This window comes from Aquarana catesbeiana, linkage group LG03, assembly GCF_042186555.1.
Source record: "Aquarana catesbeiana isolate 2022-GZ linkage group LG03, ASM4218655v1, whole genome shotgun sequence".
In the NCBI taxonomy this organism is placed as follows: domain Eukaryota; kingdom Metazoa; phylum Chordata; class Amphibia; order Anura; family Ranidae; genus Aquarana; species Aquarana catesbeiana.
The window spans coordinates 73,460,740-73,481,537 of NC_133326.1; positions in this window are offsets into that span (position 1 = coordinate 73,460,740).

Below are 20,798 nucleotides of genomic sequence, written 5' to 3' on the forward strand. Positions count from 1 at the left end.
GTGGAAACAATCTGTTATAAGACATAAGTACAGATCTATGGAATCCAGCTCCTAGCACTCTGTATGTACAGATGATGTGAGTATAATGTATGACCATTCATATAACCCATGTTATCCAAGCTTCAGGCTGCTTAGAAGTTATCTGTCAAATGTGATCAGGCTGCAGACCCACACACACACACACACACACACACACCCACACACACTATCTCCTCCATTTTTCTGTCAACTTAACGTTTCGCATCTCCTGAAGAACACATCAACCTGAAAGTTTGCAACTTTCCAAACTTTCCACAATAGGAGACTTCTCCCAGAATAAATTCAGCTCACCTCCTCCTCTGGCCAGCCCGACAGGAGCTACAGTGAGCTCCGCCTCCCAGTTCTCTCAACACACCGCACTGGTGATTGGAAGGGATGAGTCAGAGGTAACAGGGACCCTGCACGAGACTGGAGGGGTGGGAGACAGAAATAGTTTGAATGCCAAACACACACACTGCAGGCACAGTGTATTCTTTACAATGCTGCTGCTGCTGTCTCACATTGACAAATGTGGTGATGGTCCCCCCTGCCTGAATGGTCTGTCCCTGTTCTGGGCTGAATCGTGTGAATCTGAGCTGTCAGTTTTATTTTCGTTCAGCCCACTGCTCTCTGTCATCGGGAGCAGTGATTGCTGTCATGTACTAGGTAGCCCATCCCCCCACAGTTAGAATCACTCCCTGGGACACACTTAAACCCTTCATCACCCCCTAGTGTTTAACCCCTTCCCTGCCAGTGTCATTTATACAGTAATCAGTGCATGTTTATAACACTGATCGCTGAAAAAATGACAATGGTCCCAAAATAGTGTCAAAAGTGTCCAATGTGTCTGCCATAATGTCGCAGTCATGATAAAAATCACAGATCGCCGCCATTACTAATAAAAAAAATGTATAATAAAAATGCCATAAATCTATCCCCTATTTTGTAGACCTGAAAACCCTTCTCTTCAGAGAAGCCTATCCTACCCACACCTAACAACTGTATTTTCATTTTTTCCATCAGCGCATCCCCCACAGTTATTACCTTTTGTTTTCATTTGACCCTCCCTTCTAGATTGTAAGCTCTAACGAGCAGGGCCCTCTGATCCCTCCTGTATGGATTTGTATTGTAAGTGTACTGTCTGCCCTCATGTTGTAAAGCGCTGCGCAAACTGTTGGCACTATATAAATCCTGTATAATAATAATAATAGTGGCAGTATGTACAGGAAAGGAGTACGGAGGGTATGATGGGGGCAGTATGTACAGGAGATGAGTGCGAACGGTATGATGGGGGCAGTATGTACAGGAGAGGAGTGCGGAGGATATGATTGGGCCGTATGTACAGGAGAGGAGTGCGGAGGGCAAGATGGGGCAGTATGTACAGGAGAGGAGTGCAGAGGGTATGATGGGGGCAGAATGTACAGGAGAGGAGTGTGGTGGGTATGATGGGGGCAGTATGTACAGGAGAGTAGTGCGGAGGGTATGACAATGAGCAGTATGTACAGGAGAGAAGTGCAGAGGGTATGATGGGTGCAGTATGTACAGGAGAGGAATTCGGAGGGTATGGCGGTGGCAGAATGGGGAAGGATTTCTTGCAATGTCTATGGGGTGACCAGGGGGTGATGTTGGAAAGATAAGGGAAGGAAAGTGACCATGGAATGATGTCCCTCAGCTAGGGGGGTAGGAAGCAGCTCGGAGTGATGTCTGTATGAAGTGGTCTGGGGGTGATGTAAACTAGGGGGAGTTGGGGGCTGAGAAGTAGTCAGATAGCGATGTTTTTAGCATCTCCAATCCTATGGAATGCCCTACCCCAATCTGTCCGCTTATCTCTTACTTTACTAGCTTTTAGACGATCCCTGAAAACCCTTCTCTTCAGAGAAGCCTATCCTACCCACACCTAACAACTGTATTTTCATTTTTTCCAACAGCTCATCCCCCACAGTTATTACCTTTTGTTTCCACTTGACCCTCCCTTCTAGATTGTAAGCTCTAACGAGCAGGGCCCTCTGATCCCTCCTGTATGGATTTGTATTGTAAGTGTACTGTCTGCCCTTATGTTGTAAAGCACTGCGCAAACTGTTGGCTCTATATAAATCCTGTATAATAATAATAATAATAATAATAATAATGGGGCAGTATGTACAGGAAAGGAGTGCGGAGGGTATGATGGGACAGTATGTACAGGAGAGGAGTGCGGAGGTTATGATGGGGCAGTATGTACAGGAGATGAGTGCGAAGGGTATGATGGGGGCAGTATGTACAGGAGAGGAGTGCGGAGGGTATGATGGGGGCAGTTTGTACAGGAGAAGAGTGCGGAGGGTATGATGGGGGCAGTATGTACAGGAGAGGAGTGTCGGAGGGCAAGATGGGGCAGTATGTACAGGAGAGGAGTGCAGAGGGTATGATGGGGGCAGTATGTACAGGAGAGGAGTGCGGGGGGTATGATGGGGCAGAATGTACAGGAGAGGAGTGTGGTGGGTATGATGGGGGCAGTATGTACAGGAGAGGAGTGCGGAGGGTATGACAGTGAGCAGTATGTACAGGAGAGGAGTGCGGAGGGTATGACAGTGAGAAGTATGTACAGGAGAGACGTGCGGAGGGTATGATGGGTGCAGTATGTACAGGAGAGGAGTGCGGAGGGTATGGCAGTGGCAGAATGGGGAAGGATTTCTTGCAATGTCTATGGGGTGACCAGGGGGTGATGTTGGGAAGATAAGGGAAGGAAAGTGACCATGGAATGATGTCCCTCAGCTGGGGGGGTAGGAAGCAGCTCGGAGTGATGTCTGTATGAAGTGGTCTGGGGTGATGTAAGCTAGGGGGAGTTGGGGACTGAGAAGTAGTCAGATAGAGATGTTTTTAGCCTCTCCAATCCTATGGAATGCCCTACCCCAATCTGTCCGCTCATCTCCTACTTTACTAGCTTTTAGACGATCCCTGAAAACCCTTCTCTTCAGAGAAGCCTATCCTACCCACACCTAACAACTGTATTTTCATTTTTTCCATCAGCTCATCCCCACAGTTATTACCTTTTTTTTCCACTTGACCCTCCCTTCTAGATTGTAAGCTCTAACGAGGAGGGCCCTCTGATCCCTCCTGTATGGATTTGTATTGTAAGTGTACTGTCTGCCCTCATGTTGTAAAGCACTGCGCAAACTGTTGACGCTATATAAATCCTGAATAATAATAATAATAATAATAATGGGGGCAGTATGTACAGGAAAGGAGTGCGGAGGGTATGATGGGGGCAGTATGTACAGGAGAGTAGTGCGGAGGGTATGATGGGGGCAGTATGTACAGGAGATGAGTGCGAAGGGTATGATGGGGGCAGTATGTACAGGAGAGGAGTGCGGAGGGTATGATGGGGCAGTATGTACAGGAGAAGAGTGCGGAGGGTATGATGGTGGCAGAATGTACAGGAGAGGAGTGTCAGAGGGCAATTTGGGGCAGTATGTACAGAAGAGGAGTGCGGAGGGTATGATGGGGGCAGAATGTAGAGGAGAGGAGTGTGGTGGGTATGATGGGGGCAGTATGTACAGGAGAGGAGTGCGGAGGGTATGACAGTGAGCAGTATGTACAGGAGAGGAGTGCGGAGGGTATGACAGTGAGCAGTATGTACAGGAGAGAAGTGCGGAGGGTATGATGGGTGCAGTATGTACAGGAGAGGAGTGCGGAGGGTATGATGGGGGCAGTATGTACAGAAGAGGAGTGTGGAGGGCATGATGGGGGCAGTATGTACAGTAGAGGAGTGTGGAGGGCATGATGGGGGCAGAATGTACAGGAGAGGAGTGTGGTGGGTATGATGGGGGCAGTATGTACAGGAGAGGAGTGCGGAGGGTATGACAGTGAGCAGTATGTACAAAAGAGAAGTGCAGAGGGTATGATGGGTGCAGTACGTACAGGAGAGGAGTGCGGAGAGTATGGCAGTGGCAGAATGGGGAAGGATTTCTTGCAATGTCTATGGGGTGACCAGGGGGTGATGTTGGGAAGATAAGGGAAGGAAAGTGACCATGGAATGATGTCACTCAGCTGGGGGGGTAGGAAGCAGCTCGGAGTGATGTCTGTATGAAGTGGTCTGGGGTGATGTAAGCTAGGGGGAGTTGGGGACTGAGAAGTAGTCAGATAGAGATGTTTTTAGCCTCTCCAATCCTATGGAATGCCCTACCCCAATCTGTCCGCTTATCTCCTACTTTACTAGCTTTTAGACGATCCCTGAAAACCCTTCTCTTCAGAGAAGCCTATCCTACCCACACCTAACAACTGTATTTTCATTTTTTCCATCAGCTCATCCCCACAGTTATTACCTTTTGTTTCCACTTGACCCTCCCTTCTAGATTGTAAGCTCTAACGAGGAGGGCCCTCTGATCCCTCCTGTATGGATTTGTATTGTAAGTGTACTGTCTGCCCTCATGTTGTAAAGCACTGCGCAAACTGTTGGCGCTATATAAATCCTGAATAATAATAATAATAATGGGGGCAGTATGTACAGGAAAGGAGTGCGGAGGGTATGATGGGGGCAGTATGTACAGGAGAGGAGTGCGGAGGGTATGATGGGGGCAGTATGTACAGGAGATGAGTGCGAAGGGTATGATGGGGGCAGTATGTACAGGAGAGGAGTGTGGAGGGTATGATGGGGGCAGTATGTACAGGAGAAGAGTGCAGGGGGTATGATGGGGGCAGAATGTACAGGAGAGGAGTGTCAGAGGGCAATTTGGGGCAGTATGTACAGAAGAGGAGTGCGGAGGGTATGATGGGGGCAGAATGTAGAGGAGAGGAGTGTGGTGGGTATAATGGGGGCAGTATGTACAGGAGAGGAGTGCGGAGGGTATGACAGTGAGCAGTATGTACAGGAGAGGAGTGCGGAGGGTATGACAGTGAGCAGTATGTACAGGAGAGAAGTGCGGAGGGTATGATGGGTGCAGTATGTACAGGAGAGGAGTGCGGAGGGTATGATGGGGGCAGTATGTACAGAAGAGGAGTGTGGAGGGCATGATGGATGCAGTATGTACACTAGAGGAGTGTGGAGGGTATGATGGGGGCAGAATGTACAGGAGAGGAGTGTGGTGGGTATGATGGGGGCAGTATGTACAGGAGAGCAGTGCGGAGGGTATGACAGTGAGCAGTATGTACAAAAGAGAAGTGCAGAGGGTATGATGGGTGCAGTACGTACAGGAGAGGAGTGCGGAGGGTATGGCAGTGGCAGAATGGGGAAGGATTTCTTGCAATGTCTATGGGGTGACCAGGGGGTGATGTTGGGAAGATAAGGGAAGGAAAGTGACCATGGAATGATGTCACTCAGCTGGGGGGTAGGAAGCAGCTCGGAGTGATGTCTGTATGAAGTGGTCTGGGGGTGATGTAAGCTAGGGGGAGTTGGGGGCTGAGAAGTAGTCAGATAGCGTTGTTTTTAATTAAAAAAAAACCCTTGTTCTCATCCACTAAAAACATACAACAATAAATCATGCAACAGTACTACTTGGAGGAAACAATCTGTTATAAGACGTAAGTACAGATCTATGTAATCTAGCTCCTAGCACTCTGTATGATGTGAATGTAATGTATGACCATTCATATAACCCGTGTTATCCAAGCTCTGAGTCTGTACAATCAGAGGTGTAGACTCATCACATATTTACAGGGTTACATAAATGGTTATAAATGACTTCACATTATCTAGTCTGACTAATTGGGGGATGTTTGCATAGACAGACTGTTCAGACTGCTTAGAAGTTATCTGTCAAATGTGATCAGGCTGCAGAATCCCACACACACACACACACACACACACACACACACACACACACACACACACACACACACACACACTATCTCCTCCATTCTTCTGTCAACTTAACCCTTCACTGCATCTCCTGAAGAACACATCAACCTGAAAGTTTGCAACTTTCCAAACTTTCCACAATAGGAGACTTCTCCCAGAAAAAATTCAGCTCACCTCCTCCTCTGGCCAGCCCGACAGGAGCTACAGTGAGCTCCACCTCCCAGTTCTCTCAACACACTGCACTGGTGATTGAAGGGGGTGAGTCAGAGGTAACAGGGATCCTGCACGAGACTGGAGGGGTGAGAGACCGAAAGAGCTTTGAATGCCAAACACACACACTGCAGGCACAGTGTATTCTTTACAATGCTGCTGCTGCTGTCTCACAGTGACAAGTGTAGTGATGGTCCCCCCTGCCTAAATGGTCTGTCCCTGTTCTGGGCTGAATCATATGAATCTGAGCTGTCAGTTTTATTTTCTTTCAGCCCACTGCTCTCGGGAGCAGTGATCGCTGTCGTGTCCTAGGTAGCTCATCCCCCCCACAGTTAGAATCACTCCCTAGGACACACTTAACCCCTTCATCACCCCCTAGTGCTTAACCTCTTCCCTGCCAGTATCATTTATACAGTAATCAGTGCATTTTTATAGCACCGATCGCTGAAAAAATGACAATGGTCCCAAAATAGTGTCAAAAGTGTCCGAAGTGTCCGCCATAATGTCGCAGTCACGATAAAAATCACAGATCGCCACCATTACTAATAAAAAAAATGTATAATAAAAATGCCATAAATCTATCCCCTATTTTGTAGACGCTATAACTTTTGTGCAAATCAATCAATATACGCTTTACACTTATTGTGATTTTTTTTTATATATATTTTTGGGGGATATTTATTATAGCAAAAAGTAAAAAATATTGCTTTTTTTTCAAAATTGTCACTTTTTTTTGTCTATAGCGCAAAAGATAAAAACCGCAGAGGTGATCAAATACCACCAAAAGAAAGATCTATTTGTGGGGAAAAAAAGACATCAATTTTGTTTGGGTGCAACGTTGCATGACTGCACAATTGTCAGTTAAATTGACACAGTGCCATATCGCAAAAAGTGCTCTGGTCAGGAAGTAATTAAGAAGATTTCCCATCTCCTATATGTCCTGTTTACCATTATCTTTGAAAGTGAAAGTTAAAGAAAATCCCAAATTTTGGGTTGTCCCCAGAGAAGTAATAGAAAGGACAATAGTTCTGGTGACCTAGGAGGCTCCAATGAATTCTCTTAATTTGCAGGGATTTCCTTTCATTCCCTGTTTGGCTATGGGACAAAAAGTGAAGGGAAATCTCTGCAATGGGACACAGATGGTGGAACAAAATTGGACAGGGCTTATAACCTTCCCTTTCTCTATCCAAAATGAAAAAATAGGAATTTAGGCTGTAATTGGTTGCCTGGTTGTCATGTTAATTTAAAGACTTTGCTACTTTCTGTGTCAGTAATCTGGAAGTAGAATGCAGAATAGGTGTTCTGATTTAACATTAAATTTCCTGACTTGCTTGCCTATTTTGGGTCTGTAATAAAGAAAATTATGAATAAAACTATAGGCTGCCAGATTACTAGCAATTGCAGAAGGAGATCAGCATTGGAAGAATTTAAACTTCCTCAGTATAAGCTTCTTTTCAGTTCTTTGTTTGTTTCCATTGTTTTAATATTTTGCAAACCTTTAAGCACCATTCACACATGAGCATTTTTCAGCTTGAAGCTCAATATTCAAAATCCCATTGTTTTAAATTGTGTCTGTTCACACCTGAGGATAGTGTTGCTTGAGGCATGTAGCTTGAAAAATTATATTCTTTTGAGCTACAAGCTTTAAGTGTTTTCGGCCCCAATAGACTTTAATGGAACTGCCTAAAACACGCGCAAACATGTATGAAAAAAATGTGCAAAAATACACATATCACACATTTCTTTTCCCTAGTAACTAGCTTTCCATTGGCTAAAAATTATAGAAAAAACACTCAAGCCTCAGATGCATGCAAAAATGTGCAAAGTTATACATACACAACAATCCCCTGCATAAAGAGCTTACGATCATTTATCTTAACTACAGTCACCAATGCATATTACTGCATTACATACTGCAGGCAAGTAAAGTGTAAGCCTGTTAGCATATAGTTTTTTTGGACTAAGTGAGAAATCCAGCAATGCTGGAAGGACTAATGAAATTTATGCAGATAGTGACCTTGCTGGGAAACAACAAAAAAGAACACGCTATTTAGAAATCAGTGAACAGAAACAATAATCTTCAGGTCAGAACACTGTATTATCTGGAGAGCAAAAACAAAGAAAATAGGTTTGTAAACATTGTTTGTAAACATATCTAGTAAGGTTCTGGCATTACTGCAGGACAAATATCAAAGCTCTACAGTCACAAACACGCACACATAGGGAGATAAACAATCTCAACTTTATTTGACATTTCTGCAGTGCTAATCTGATTTATCATTTCTGCCTAGTTGAAGAAGCAGAACAGTAATGTTCAATGTAATATATAAAATCACTCAACCCCAAATCCTTCTTGATACATTTGGACAAGGATTTCTCTCTATTTAATACTGCTGGGGTAGTTCCCAGGATATCAGGGTTACCAGGGTACAGGGGAAGCAAGAAAACACAGCTGGTTCTGCTTACTATTTGACTTGTTTTTTGCCTTTTTCTGTTCAACTATACATGCACGAGTGTAGATTGGGTGTACTTTGGCAGAGTTGGATAAGCTGAGCAAAATAGAAGCCCACCTCCCATCCTATTTTTATTCTTTCTTGTCATTGATAAAGGATGCTATTGCACCTAAAGAGGACCCCCCTCCCAGATGAGTGTAATTTCATGTGGTGCATGCACAAAATGAGCCATATTATGTCCCTTCATCCCACGCATACACAGTTGGACAATACTGTGAGATTTTGTTAGATTGCAGATTAGGTATGAGAGCTCCCCGAAGGCACTGATAATGCTGCCATCCCAGGGGGCATCAGTGTATCCAGGACTAAGTTATTTGTGCCCTCAGGGAAACACAAGAAAAGTAAGTAAAAAGTAAAAACTTAAAAAAAAAGTTGGATAACTGAGATGATTTCACATCACCAAAGATGCATGCTGGTGTAAATTTTTGTAAAACAGTGGAAAAGTCCACTTTAAAGGCCAATCCAGGCACATACATACACAGGTACATATATCTCTATTTCATAGATATTTTTTTTGTTTGTTTCAATACATTTTTATTGAGTTATCAAATTTAACAAGACACATGTAAGGTAATATATCAAATAAGGTATAACGATCTACAAAGTAGGAACAACAGACAGTGCAGGCAGGACTTGGCAATATCAAATATTTAGAGCACAGATAACCAGAAAACCTGAGAAATACAAAATACAGTTACTAATGTGAGGGGTTGAGAGCCCTCAGAGGAAATTATATATTAGGCCATATACTCCATGAATGGGAAAATTTGTTAAGGTTAAGATTGTTGATTGCTAGTAGACGTTCAAAGGCCTCATCCCTAAACCCCTGGCTCCGTGGATGTGGGGTCTGCGGAGGGGGAACTTATCATAATCTCTTGAAGATAAGGGGCCCCCAAATATCTTCCCCTCCCACCTAAATAAATGAGTAAGTAATAATAGCACCCCATGTTACTCATTCACACAAAAAGTAAAATAGTACATAAACACACAGACACAGTGAAAAAGTATTTTATTAAAAAAATTAAATAAATAAACATTGTCCCTAAATTTAAACCCAAAGTCAATCATGTTGTCCAGCTATGTAGATCTATCATCAATCAATGAGTGATGCCCCAACGACCTATGCCACAAAGATATTTTTCCATTTCCCTCCCACTTCAAACTACAGTTCCCTGGCTGACTGCTGAATGTCAACAAACTCTACGGATATACTAGGTGACTTCATTGATGTCACTTAGCATACCCGCCTGCTTGTTTACAATGTAAAACAAGCCAGTCCGTGGGAAGCTGTCATTTAGTGGTTGTAGTTACAGTTACTAAATGAATGACATTAAAGTGAAGTAGTCTACTAAGTCATTGTCATATCAATCTATAGGTAATAAATATGCAACTAGAGCATTTGATCCGCATTATTAGATATAGTACATAAGTCTATTGACAAAATAAAATAAGTGTACAATTAAAATAACTCCGATTAACCCTGTAGAAAACTAAAAATATTGATCAAGGGTGGTCTGATTTAATTAAATGGAAAATAAGATAAATGCCTGCATCATCTTACTAAGTATGTTAAGTATTATTATTTAAAGTGATTGTAAAGTTTAACTTTTTTTTAAAATAACAAACATGCACAAAGTGGCCCTTTATCACCCCAAAAAATATAAAAAAATAAATTTCTTGCGCAGTTTAGACTGATATGTATTCTTTTACATATTTTTGGTAAAAAAAATTGCAATAAGCGTAAAGCGTATATTGATTGATTTGCACAGAAGTTATAGCACCTACAAATAGGGGATAGATTTATGGCATTTTAGTTGTATTATTTTTTTTTTTACTAGTAATGGCGGTGATCTGTGATTTTTAGTGGGACTGCGACATTGCGGTGGACAGATCAGACACCTTTGACACTTTTTTAGTACCACTGACATTTATACAGCGGTCAGAGCTAAAAATAGCAACTGATTACTGTATAAATGTCACTGGCAGGGAGGGGGTTAACACTAGGGGGTGATCAAGGAGTTAAATGTGCTACCTAGGGAGTGTTTCTATCTGGGGGGGTGAGACTGCCTGGAGGAGGAGACCGATCGCTGTTCCTAATCAGTAGGAACAGGAGATCTGGCTCTCCTCCCCTGACAGAATGGAGATCTGTCTGTTTATATTGACAGATCTCCATTCTGTCTCTGTCAGGAGCGATTGTGAGGGGCCGCCGGGCATTGCGGCCACACACATTGGCTTGGCGTTGCAACGCGGGTGCGCATCCCTCCGGCGGCCCCAGGGGAGCCAGCCTGCCGCAGTATAACTGCGGCAGCTGGTCCTTAAGTGGTTAAGGGCTTTTTAATAGTAAAATGTATGAGTGTCTGCGTGTGTTTATTCACTTTAGGAGAGGGTCTGGGCTTTAAAGAGATATGAATATGGAATTGGTCAGTATTGGTCAGAGCAAATAAAAGGAAAGAAGAAGAAAGAAAATTCCCCTTCTAATTGCTGCTACACAGCCACTTCAAATAGTCACATGGGTATTTCTATCAAGTTTCCTCACAGCCTGGTATCCGTGGTCTTATAAACCATATAACACAGAACAGTGTTTCTAGAACCCAACGCATTTCGCATTTAATGCTTCATCAAGGGATGGAACAGAATAAATGAACGAGGGTGCATTTCCCTATGCTCCAAGGCCAATGGTATAAAACGCAAACTTTTTTAAGGACTTTTTAATATTCCATGTACAGTGCCTTGAAAAAGTATTCAAACCCTTTGCATTTTCTGCATTTTGGCATATTACAACCAAAAAAACGTAACCAAAAACTTAAAATGTATTTGATTGCCATTTTATGTGATAGACCAACACAAAGTGGCACATAATTGTGAAATGGAAAGAAAATGATAAATGGTTTTCGATTTTTTTACAAATAGATATGTGAAAAATGTGGTGTGCATTTGTATTCAGCCCCCCTGAGTCAAAACTTTGTAGAATCACCTTTTGCTGCAATTACAGCTGCATGTCTTTTTGGGTATGTCTCTACCAGCTTTGCACTTCTAGAGAGTAAAATTTTTGCCCAGTTTTCTTTGCAAAATAGCTCAAGCTCTCTCAGGTTGGATGGAAAGCATCTGTGAACAGCAATTTTCAAGTCTTGCCACAGATTCTCAATTGGATTTAGGTCTGGACTCTGACTGGGCCATTCTAACACATGAATATGTTTTGATCTAAAACATTCCATTGTAGCTCAGGCTGTATGTTTGCTGTGTTAACCACAGGGCTTCTCGCCAACTGCAAACAGGACTTCTTATGGCTTTCTTTCAACAATGGCTTTCTTCTTGTCACTCTTTCATAAAGGCCAGATTTGTGGAGTGCACGACTAATAGTTGTCCTGAGGACAGATTCTCCCACCAGAGCTGTAGATCTCTGCAGCTCCTCCAGAGTTACCATGGGCCTCTTGGCTACTTCTCTGATTAATGCTTTCCTTGCCCGGCCTGTCAGTTTAGGTGGATGGCCATGTCTTGGTAGGTTTGAAGTTGTGCCATACTCTTTGCATTTTCGGATGATGGATTGAACAGTGCTCTGTGAGATGTTCAAAGCTTGGGATATTTTTTTATAACCTAACCCTGCTATAAACTTCTCCACAACTTTATCCCTGACCTGTCTGATGTATTCCTTGGCCTACATGATGTTGTTTGTTTACTTAGGTTCTCTAACAAACCTCCGAGGGCTTCACAGAACAGCTGTATTTATACTGAGAATAAATTATACACAGGTGGACTCTATTTACTAATTAGGTGACTGAAGGCAATCCACTAGATTTTAGTTAGGGGTATCAGAGTAGAGTGAATACAAATGCATGCCACACTTTTCAGATATTTATTTGTAAAAAATGTTGAAAACTATTTATCATTTTACTTCCACTTCACAATGATGTGCAACTTTGTGTTGGTCTATCACATAAAATCCCAATAAAATAAATTTACACTTTTGGTTGTAACATCACAAAAAAAAATTCAAGGAGTATGAATCATTTTTCAAGGCACTGTATATCCATCAGTTAATAAACCATGTAGTTTATGAATATGTGTAACATATGATATATATCAATATATGATCAACGAGAGCATATCAGGGTTGAATGCTTCTTTCAGGGATGGTGTTTGATATATTTTACTTTATTTGTTTTTATTAAATATTTATACTTTGTGTATCAATTAAATTTTGTACATTTTACTAAATGAGGTTGTGTATCTTTACTCGTTGGGACTATGTATGGCGCTCAAAAGTCCCTTCTTCCCTTCTTTTATTTTTTTTGAATTTTACATTCAGTGGCAACTTTCTGAGGTACATTGATTATGTACTTGGTAGGACTAACTTTTGACTTCAGAGCAACTTGATCACATTAATGTGCTGAGTCATTTACTTTGGAGATTTTGTTGCCTGTTGACTCAATATAGCATCACACAGTTCCTGCGGATTTGTTGACCACATATTTGTACAGTAAAACTCACTTTACATCTCATATAAAAGGTTTCACACTGTGACTTGCTGAGCCCAACACAATATTATTACATGTTGCATTGCAATTGTGAATCTTCCAGACCAGGCAACATTTTTTCAATCTTTCCAGTCCAGGTTTGGTAATCCTGAGTGAACGATAGCCTATTTTTTTAGTTTCCTATAGTTTGTATTGTTAAATTTCAGGTAATGCATATCAAACAGATACAAATGTTTAATAGAGAGAATTATTATCCATCTAAATCTACCAATGATAACATACAAAACAGGAGGAGGCCTGAGAGTAGGCCTGTACATCTACACCCCCCCCCTTAAGTAGCGAGAATTCCCAGTCTCCAGATAACCAGTCTGGAGGTGTAGAAGAATAAAAAAGAAAGTCAGTTGTTTGGTGTAATGACAATACTTGAAACTTCCTGTGCCTTCAGATTTTACAAACTACTCCACCAGGTAGTCTCCGAAATTTTTTCAGACTGTGGAATTTTATCATTGATGATGGCTAAGAGTTTCTCATCAATCATTATCCAGGAAAGCTTGGGCTTAATCAGGTCAAAAGGTATCGTGCAGGATTTCCATGACTTGCTGTAGATATCGCAATGCGGGCCACAAAAAGGACAAAAGAGATCAGTTTTCTCACTGTGTTGCTATGGATATTGAGATGATTTTATAGCAAATGTATTTGTTAGCTAGATTGTATAGTTAGATTTTTTTTTAAGATCTGTGTTAAGAAGCTAGTCTCCCCCCATTGATATTCAACAAAGACAACAAAAAAGGGGAACCAAACAGGTCATCCCAAAAAGGAGTTGCATAAGGAGAGCCAACAATGGTATAAATTAACTAGAAAAATTACTTTATTGAAAAATTGGATCAAATATCAAAAACTTCCAGGTGATTATGAAACGTCCATACATCCTGATGAAGCATACATGTACGTATGCAAAATGTGTTGACTTAGGCAGAGCAGCAGGGTCTTGCGCCTCATCATGCATTCCATCTCTTCAGCGAAGTCATGTCCGCTGTCTCTACAGACCTATTGGGTAACACACAGAATTTACTGAGAGAGTTCAACTTATGTACGGCGTGCACCACAAGGTGAGCAGCCTGACTCAAACCCTTATGTATGGGATACAGTCATCACAGCTCTTTGCACCCATATTATATCAGCATCTAAAAAAAGGAAGATGACATGCCTTTATGCTGTGGAGTTGTGAGAGCCTTCAGGCAGCTACTTACCTTCCCCTAACCCTCTGCAATTGCAATCATTGCTATTTAAAAACCGGATGAACTTTAGTATAATGACATCCCCTGTTGCCAACATTTCAACTTTGTTGCAAGCCATTAATGCATTCACAGCCTAGAGGCTGGTGAAGCCAGGCGGTGTCCTCCCCATTAATCATCCATTGCCTACTATTGTTGGACATGGTTCATACACATTGAGTGATCCTATACTGATCTGAAACTTGATTACGGGAGTCACAACAAGTAACCATTCAGTACATGAACATGTCCTGATTCATCCAACTGACAATCTTTGTTTATTCTCCATCTAGAAGGGCTATGGAACTGTCAAGCCTACCCCAACGCAGGTGGTCAGACACTATAGCTGGCTACTGTGTTCTTCACTTATAGCAGCCCCCTTTCCTATAAGGCAAGCAATCCTACCGGTACTCGGTTGCCCCCAGGACTTATACACAATGCTACAGTGCCTGGCCACCATGCCAGGGCAGATGTGAACTGAGCAAAGCAAACAGGTACTTGCAGTTGGCAGATAGGCAGAGTGGTTCAATGACAGTCCAGTTAAAAGGCAGGCTGAGTTCAGGGAATAGTTCAATATCTGGTCCAAGGTCATACACAGGGAAATCCAAACAAGCAGAGCATTTGGATAGCGCAGCATTTTATTAGTTTATTGACTGGATCACATTGCCAGGTGTAGCAACTGACTGGACCACAACACCAGGTGTAGCTACTGACTATACCGCATTGCCAGGTGTAGCGACTGACTGGACCGCATTGCCAGGTGTAGCGACTGACTGGACCGCATCACCAGGCGTAGCAACTGACTGGACCGCATCGCCAGGGGTAGCGACTGCGCAACTTGAGGACAAGTTAGCCTTGATGTGCGTCCCAGGGAGTTTAGGGACAGGCAAAAGTAGGGGTAATCCAGAGGGCTTGACTTCTGAGGACTTAGAGGAAGTTTCCAAACAGGGCTCAAGGCTGCGAGACAGCAGGTAAGTTTGGCTTCTAGGAGGAGAAGAATCAGGCTGTGGTAATTGGCAGCAGAGGTAGCCTGTAGAGAATTCAATAAACTTGTCAGTATTTTTTTCTTTAACAGAGTCATATAAAGGCACATGATTATGCAACCTGGAGTCACACTTGGAAAAATTGTCATGATCAGGATCCGAAAAGGACTGTAATAAAGGCACATGACTGATACTGGCCACACAAGAGTTATAAATGGGCAACTGGTAAGCAGTTTTAATGCAGTTCTGGATGCAGGTCTGGGACCAGGACCTAATCTCCTCTGTAGTCCAATCTATGTGCGCTTTATGAAGTTTAAGCCAGAGATACCCTAAAATAAGGGGATAAGCAGGAGATCAAGTAGAAGCTGATTGTCTCCCTATGAAATTCCCAAATGGTCAGAGTAATAGGTACCATGCACAGGAATCTGTAGACGGTGTGCTAGGTCCCTATGTTTTAAATTGTTAGCAGGACCAGAATGTATGAAAGCTGAGAGGTAATGAGAAAACGTGGCAGAATCAAGTTGTGCAGGAACAAATAGTTTATCTCCAAGGTAAACTGACCCAGTATAGTCTATAGAGGCAGACCCCACACACACTAGACTCTTGGCGTTTCTCGGATTATTAGGGCAGCTGGCAACAAAGTGCCTGTGGTTGTCACAGTATAAGCAGAGTCCCTGAGATCTTCTTCTAGCCTTTTCCCCAGAGGATAAATAGGTAGCGCCAATTTCCATGGGCTCATCCTTCAGGAAAGGTTGAGAGGGCTCAGGAAGGGTTGATGAAGAAGAAGTGGGCAGCGTACTAGGGGGCAAAGAACCAAATCTCTCTGTACGCCTTTCCCATAAGCGCCTGTCTATACAGATGGCTACTTGCATGGCTTCATTCAATGCCTTTGGTTCAGGGTAGTGTACTAAACAGTCTTTGAAGGAGTCTGATAAGCCTAACCTGAACGGACTTCTTAGAGCTGGGTCATTCCACCCTGAGTCAGGTGCCCAGTGGTAGAAATCAGAACAGTATTGTTCAGCAGTGTATTTAACCATACATAATGACCTAAGGTTATCTTCTGCTGAGTGGGCACAATCAGGATCATCAAACCTAAGGCCTTGAAAAAAGCTTCAAGTGACCCTCTGGCTGGGTCATCTGTGGAGAGACTAAAAGCCCAAGACTGGGGATCCCCCTGCAACCATGTAATAATCAAGTCAACTCGCTGTGCTTCAGAACCAGAGGAATGTGGCTAAAGCTTAAAGTATAGCATACAACTATTTTTTAAAGTTGGAAAACATATGGGGGTCACCAGAAAAACGATCAGACGGGTTAACTTTGGGCTCTGGCTCCTGCGTTACTGCAGGAGGTGCGTTTACACGCAAAGACAGTTCCTGGACTTGGTGTGTCAGTTTGCAAATTTCCTCTGCAAATAAATGAGCCTGTGTAGAGTCCATCTTCTCAGAATTTGTTTCTTGTGGTTGGCAGATGCTTGCGGTTGGCAGATAGGCAGAGTGGTTCAATGACAGTCCAGGTAAAAGACAGTCTGAGTTCAGGGAATAGTCCAATATCCGGTCCAAGGTCATACACAGGAAAATGCAAACAAGCAGAGTAAGGCAGACAGACAGGGGGCTTAATCAGTAATTACACACATATCACTCGCTATCACAAGCATGCGAGTGAGGGTTTGGCTGGCTTATAACAGGTTTGGTTTTCACCCAGAGACTGATCACATTAATCATATTGCAGGTGGACAGACAGACAAGGAGAGTGCCATAGCCAAAACCCCGAAGCTGGAATGAGAAGCAGGAGCATTGGATGCTCCTGACAGGAACACTATATACTGTAAATTACCTTCATCTACATGTTATAGAGGCTAACCAATGGAAGCCCTTTACTCTAGGATGATTTAGATTTCTTTAAACATGTGGGTGTAGGATCCCACTACCTGTAGTATCGCATGCTGTATGCTCTCTCACTCTCTCAAGTTGTCCAACCCCTTTTTTGGGCTAAATTGCAATTCATGTTGCCACAATTGTGCATGTACTGCGCTAGACCCTAGAACCCCTGCCTGTTTGCCCAGAGAGCCACGGGGTGTTTACATTAGAGAGTTATCTGTAGTAAGCTGGTATGTGTGTGTGGGGCCCTGTTCTGTTGTATGTGTGTGACAACGTTTTCCACCTTTTTAATTGTTGGTGCTTGGAGGTATGACCATTTAGGCCTGGAAGTTTTTGATATTTGATCCATTTTTTTCAATAAAGTAATTCTTCTGGTTAATTTATACCATTGTTGGTTCTCCTTATGCAACTCCTTTTTGGGATGACCTGTTTGGTTCGGATGAATCTGTAAACTTAATCACAGTTTAACAGATCACCAGTGACTGGTTTAAGGCCCCATGTTTTTAATTATATTTCTCCCCCCATTGATATGCAAATAAACTAGTCGGATTGATTTAGGAGATAAGTAGAGGACATAAAAACAAGGAAAAGGCGCCTCTGAGTATGTATCATAAAACAATTTATTTAAAAAACAATATCCACTCACATGAAAGAAAGAGGAGTTGCATTCAGGTCCATAATCTGGGAGGAGATGGTGTGGGACTGCGGGTCACAGCAGATCCTGTATGGCTGGCACTATAAAAGAGTGGAAATGGCTGAGCACAGCGCAGTGCAGTCTCCTTCAGTGCTCCCAGGTAAAATGCCTATCACAGTCCGGTGGAGTGAAAAAAAGGTCCATTAGATAAAGATAGAGGTTCCAGTGAGGGGAGGATGGACATCAGTATGGATGGCTGAGCCGCACTGTGTCTCCACAGCATTTGTTCCACCTCTATGGTGTGGAGAGAGACACGGCCGTGTATCCAGATCGAAAACGAGGCTTGGGGAGCAAACACAGGATGGCGCCCAACCGTGACGTCTTTCACATGTGACGCGTTTCAGAACTAGCTGGCTATAGGTGGAGGAAATAGCTGCATTCCTTTCTCAAGCATAGAGTATACAAGCACAAGGGAGAACTTTTATAGGCAAACAGGGAGCGGGGCCAAAGCGTACATAGAAAAAAGGAGGGGGGGGGGAGGGCCAGCAGTGCTATAAGGAAAGACAATATTAGGCAGACACAATACTAGAGAAGTTAATACATAATGCATATTAAAAAGAAATACATATAAAATTGTTGCGATCAATAAATTAGAAGCAATGCAAATGAATTTAGCAGATATAAGCCACTATATAACTATTACTGATAAAAGAGAGGGATATGGATCATTTTCATTCAAAATAAATACAATTAATAGATCAAATTAAATTAAAAAGTCACAAAATAAAAAATATGGCACATGAGTTAAGTAAGGATACCTGTAAAAAACGATCGATTTAATAAAATAAGACTTTACTGACTTAATTGTTAAGAATAAATCTAAATGATAGATAAAACCATTATAGGTTAAGAAAGGGGGAGGGAAGGGACTACAGACCAATATTAATTAAAATGGGATAAATTAATTATGACTGTGAATTTTCTGATGAGGTTTACTGAAAAGGTATGTATATGTATATATATATATATATATATATATACACACATACATATCTAGCAACCGGGGGTAAGGGGTGGGGAGGGAGAAAGGACAGATCAATCTCTAAGGGGGAAGAAAACAGGGTGGGAAAGGGAACAAGAGGAGGAAGAGGAGAAAGGGGAAGGGGGGGGAGGGAGGACGAGGGGGGGAGGAAGGACGAGGGGGGGAATGGTGGGGTGAGGGAAGAATACAGTAGGATCATGGATGATGGGGTCTAGACGTGACGTCACGCTACCTCCAGAGTTACCAATACTTACTGAAAACACAAAGAGAGAACCCGCCACCCCCATATATTAAAAAGAGAGATAAATGTAAAGAAACCTGCAATAAAAATGACAGAGGTATATATGTAGGTGATGCGGACGAGAGGGATGTGCACGCCTGAGGGGAGGGGAGGGGCCTGATGCAGCGTGTGTGCGAGCCTATGGAGGAGCGCCGGGTGACCAGCTGGGAGCCGAGCGGGGTGAGAGTCCGTGGCACACCGGTGGATGAAGGCTGCTGAGATGGCTCACACCAGCCTCCCAGTCTCTGACAGTATAGCGGCAAAGTGTTCCATGCTGAGAGAAATGGACCGGAGGCTGCTGAACGAGACGGGCGGTAAGCGTGCGGAGCGTACGGCGAATCCTCCGGAGCCGTAGCCTGCGGCTGATTCCTCCCCCCTCCTCTCCTGTCGTCCCCCCCTCGCCTCTCTCGGCATCCCAGCTTAGTGGTTTTCATTCGGCTCCGCTGTTCAATAGCTGAGAACGCATGAATGCAGTGTAGCAAGTCTTGCCCACAGCGTCTGAAAATAAAGGGAGTGCAAGTCGGAAGCAGCATGATAACAAGGATCATGTAACATTAACTGATAACGCGGCAAGAAGAATGGACGCATCTTTAAGGTAATAGATATCTGATTTGTATAGCCCTTACGGTGTGGTGCAGGCTGTAAAGGTGTTATTTTTATATTACATAACGAAGATTATAAACCAGCACGTGAACAAGCAATATTACACACGGGGCTAACTTGTAAAGGTTAACTGTTAATCAGTGCCTCCAGTGGAGTCGATTGCACCCTAACAGGGGAAAGAAGTGTGTGAACCTGATTATTAGGACTGATAAGTTTATTTGCAAAGTGTTGACCGACAAAGGTGGACAGCTTGTCTCTCCGTCCTCAGGGACCAACCGGTAGTGGAGATACGATAAATAGCTATTGAAGGACATGACACCGGACTGAAGGTGTAATTTCTCCAATTTAGCACCAGAGGCAAGAATAAAGACAGGTACTCCCATAAAGCCTTCCCAGGAAGAGACCATCTGAGGGATCAGAAACAAGAAGTATGAGAGGGAGGACAGAGAAAACTACTGAATCTAAGTCTCCCAGAGAAATTTTAAATACAAGCTCACTCCAGAAATATTTAAAAGAGAAGAGTCCCCAAAGTCCAGGAGAGGAGAAAAAACAGGAGAACATAAAAGGGAAAAAAAAAGAGGGGACAAAATCCAAAGGGGTCCAGGGAGATAAGCCCAGAGAAGGTATTGGAATTGGAACAGTATTCAACCCAACCACTCCCCAAGTCCAAGGCAGTATGGCACAAATGCCAACTAAATTAGAAATGTTGGAAATGTTTTCTAAACTTGAAAACTCTATCAAAAGTGAGATTGCCAACTTGAGAGGGGATATGGGCCACTTGTTGAAGAGGGTGGAAGAGGCTGAGGAAAAAACAGGACAACAAGCCCAGGAGATTGGGGAGTTAAAGGCACAAGTTAGTAAACTACAGTTGGCTCAAAGGGAACTCCTCTATAAGTTAGAGGACCAAGAGAATCATAACAGACGTCAAAACTTAAGGATCCGAGCCCTATCAGAACAGCAGGGGGAAGACTTGGATATAGAAAGGATGGAGGTTGGTGCTGCGCTATTCGGGTGAAGTGAGAAAACAGTACAAATACAAAGATGTGCAAAATACAGCAATAAATATGCAAAAACCAGCAATAAATAAAATAGTACTGAGCAATGTGTGCAGTCCTG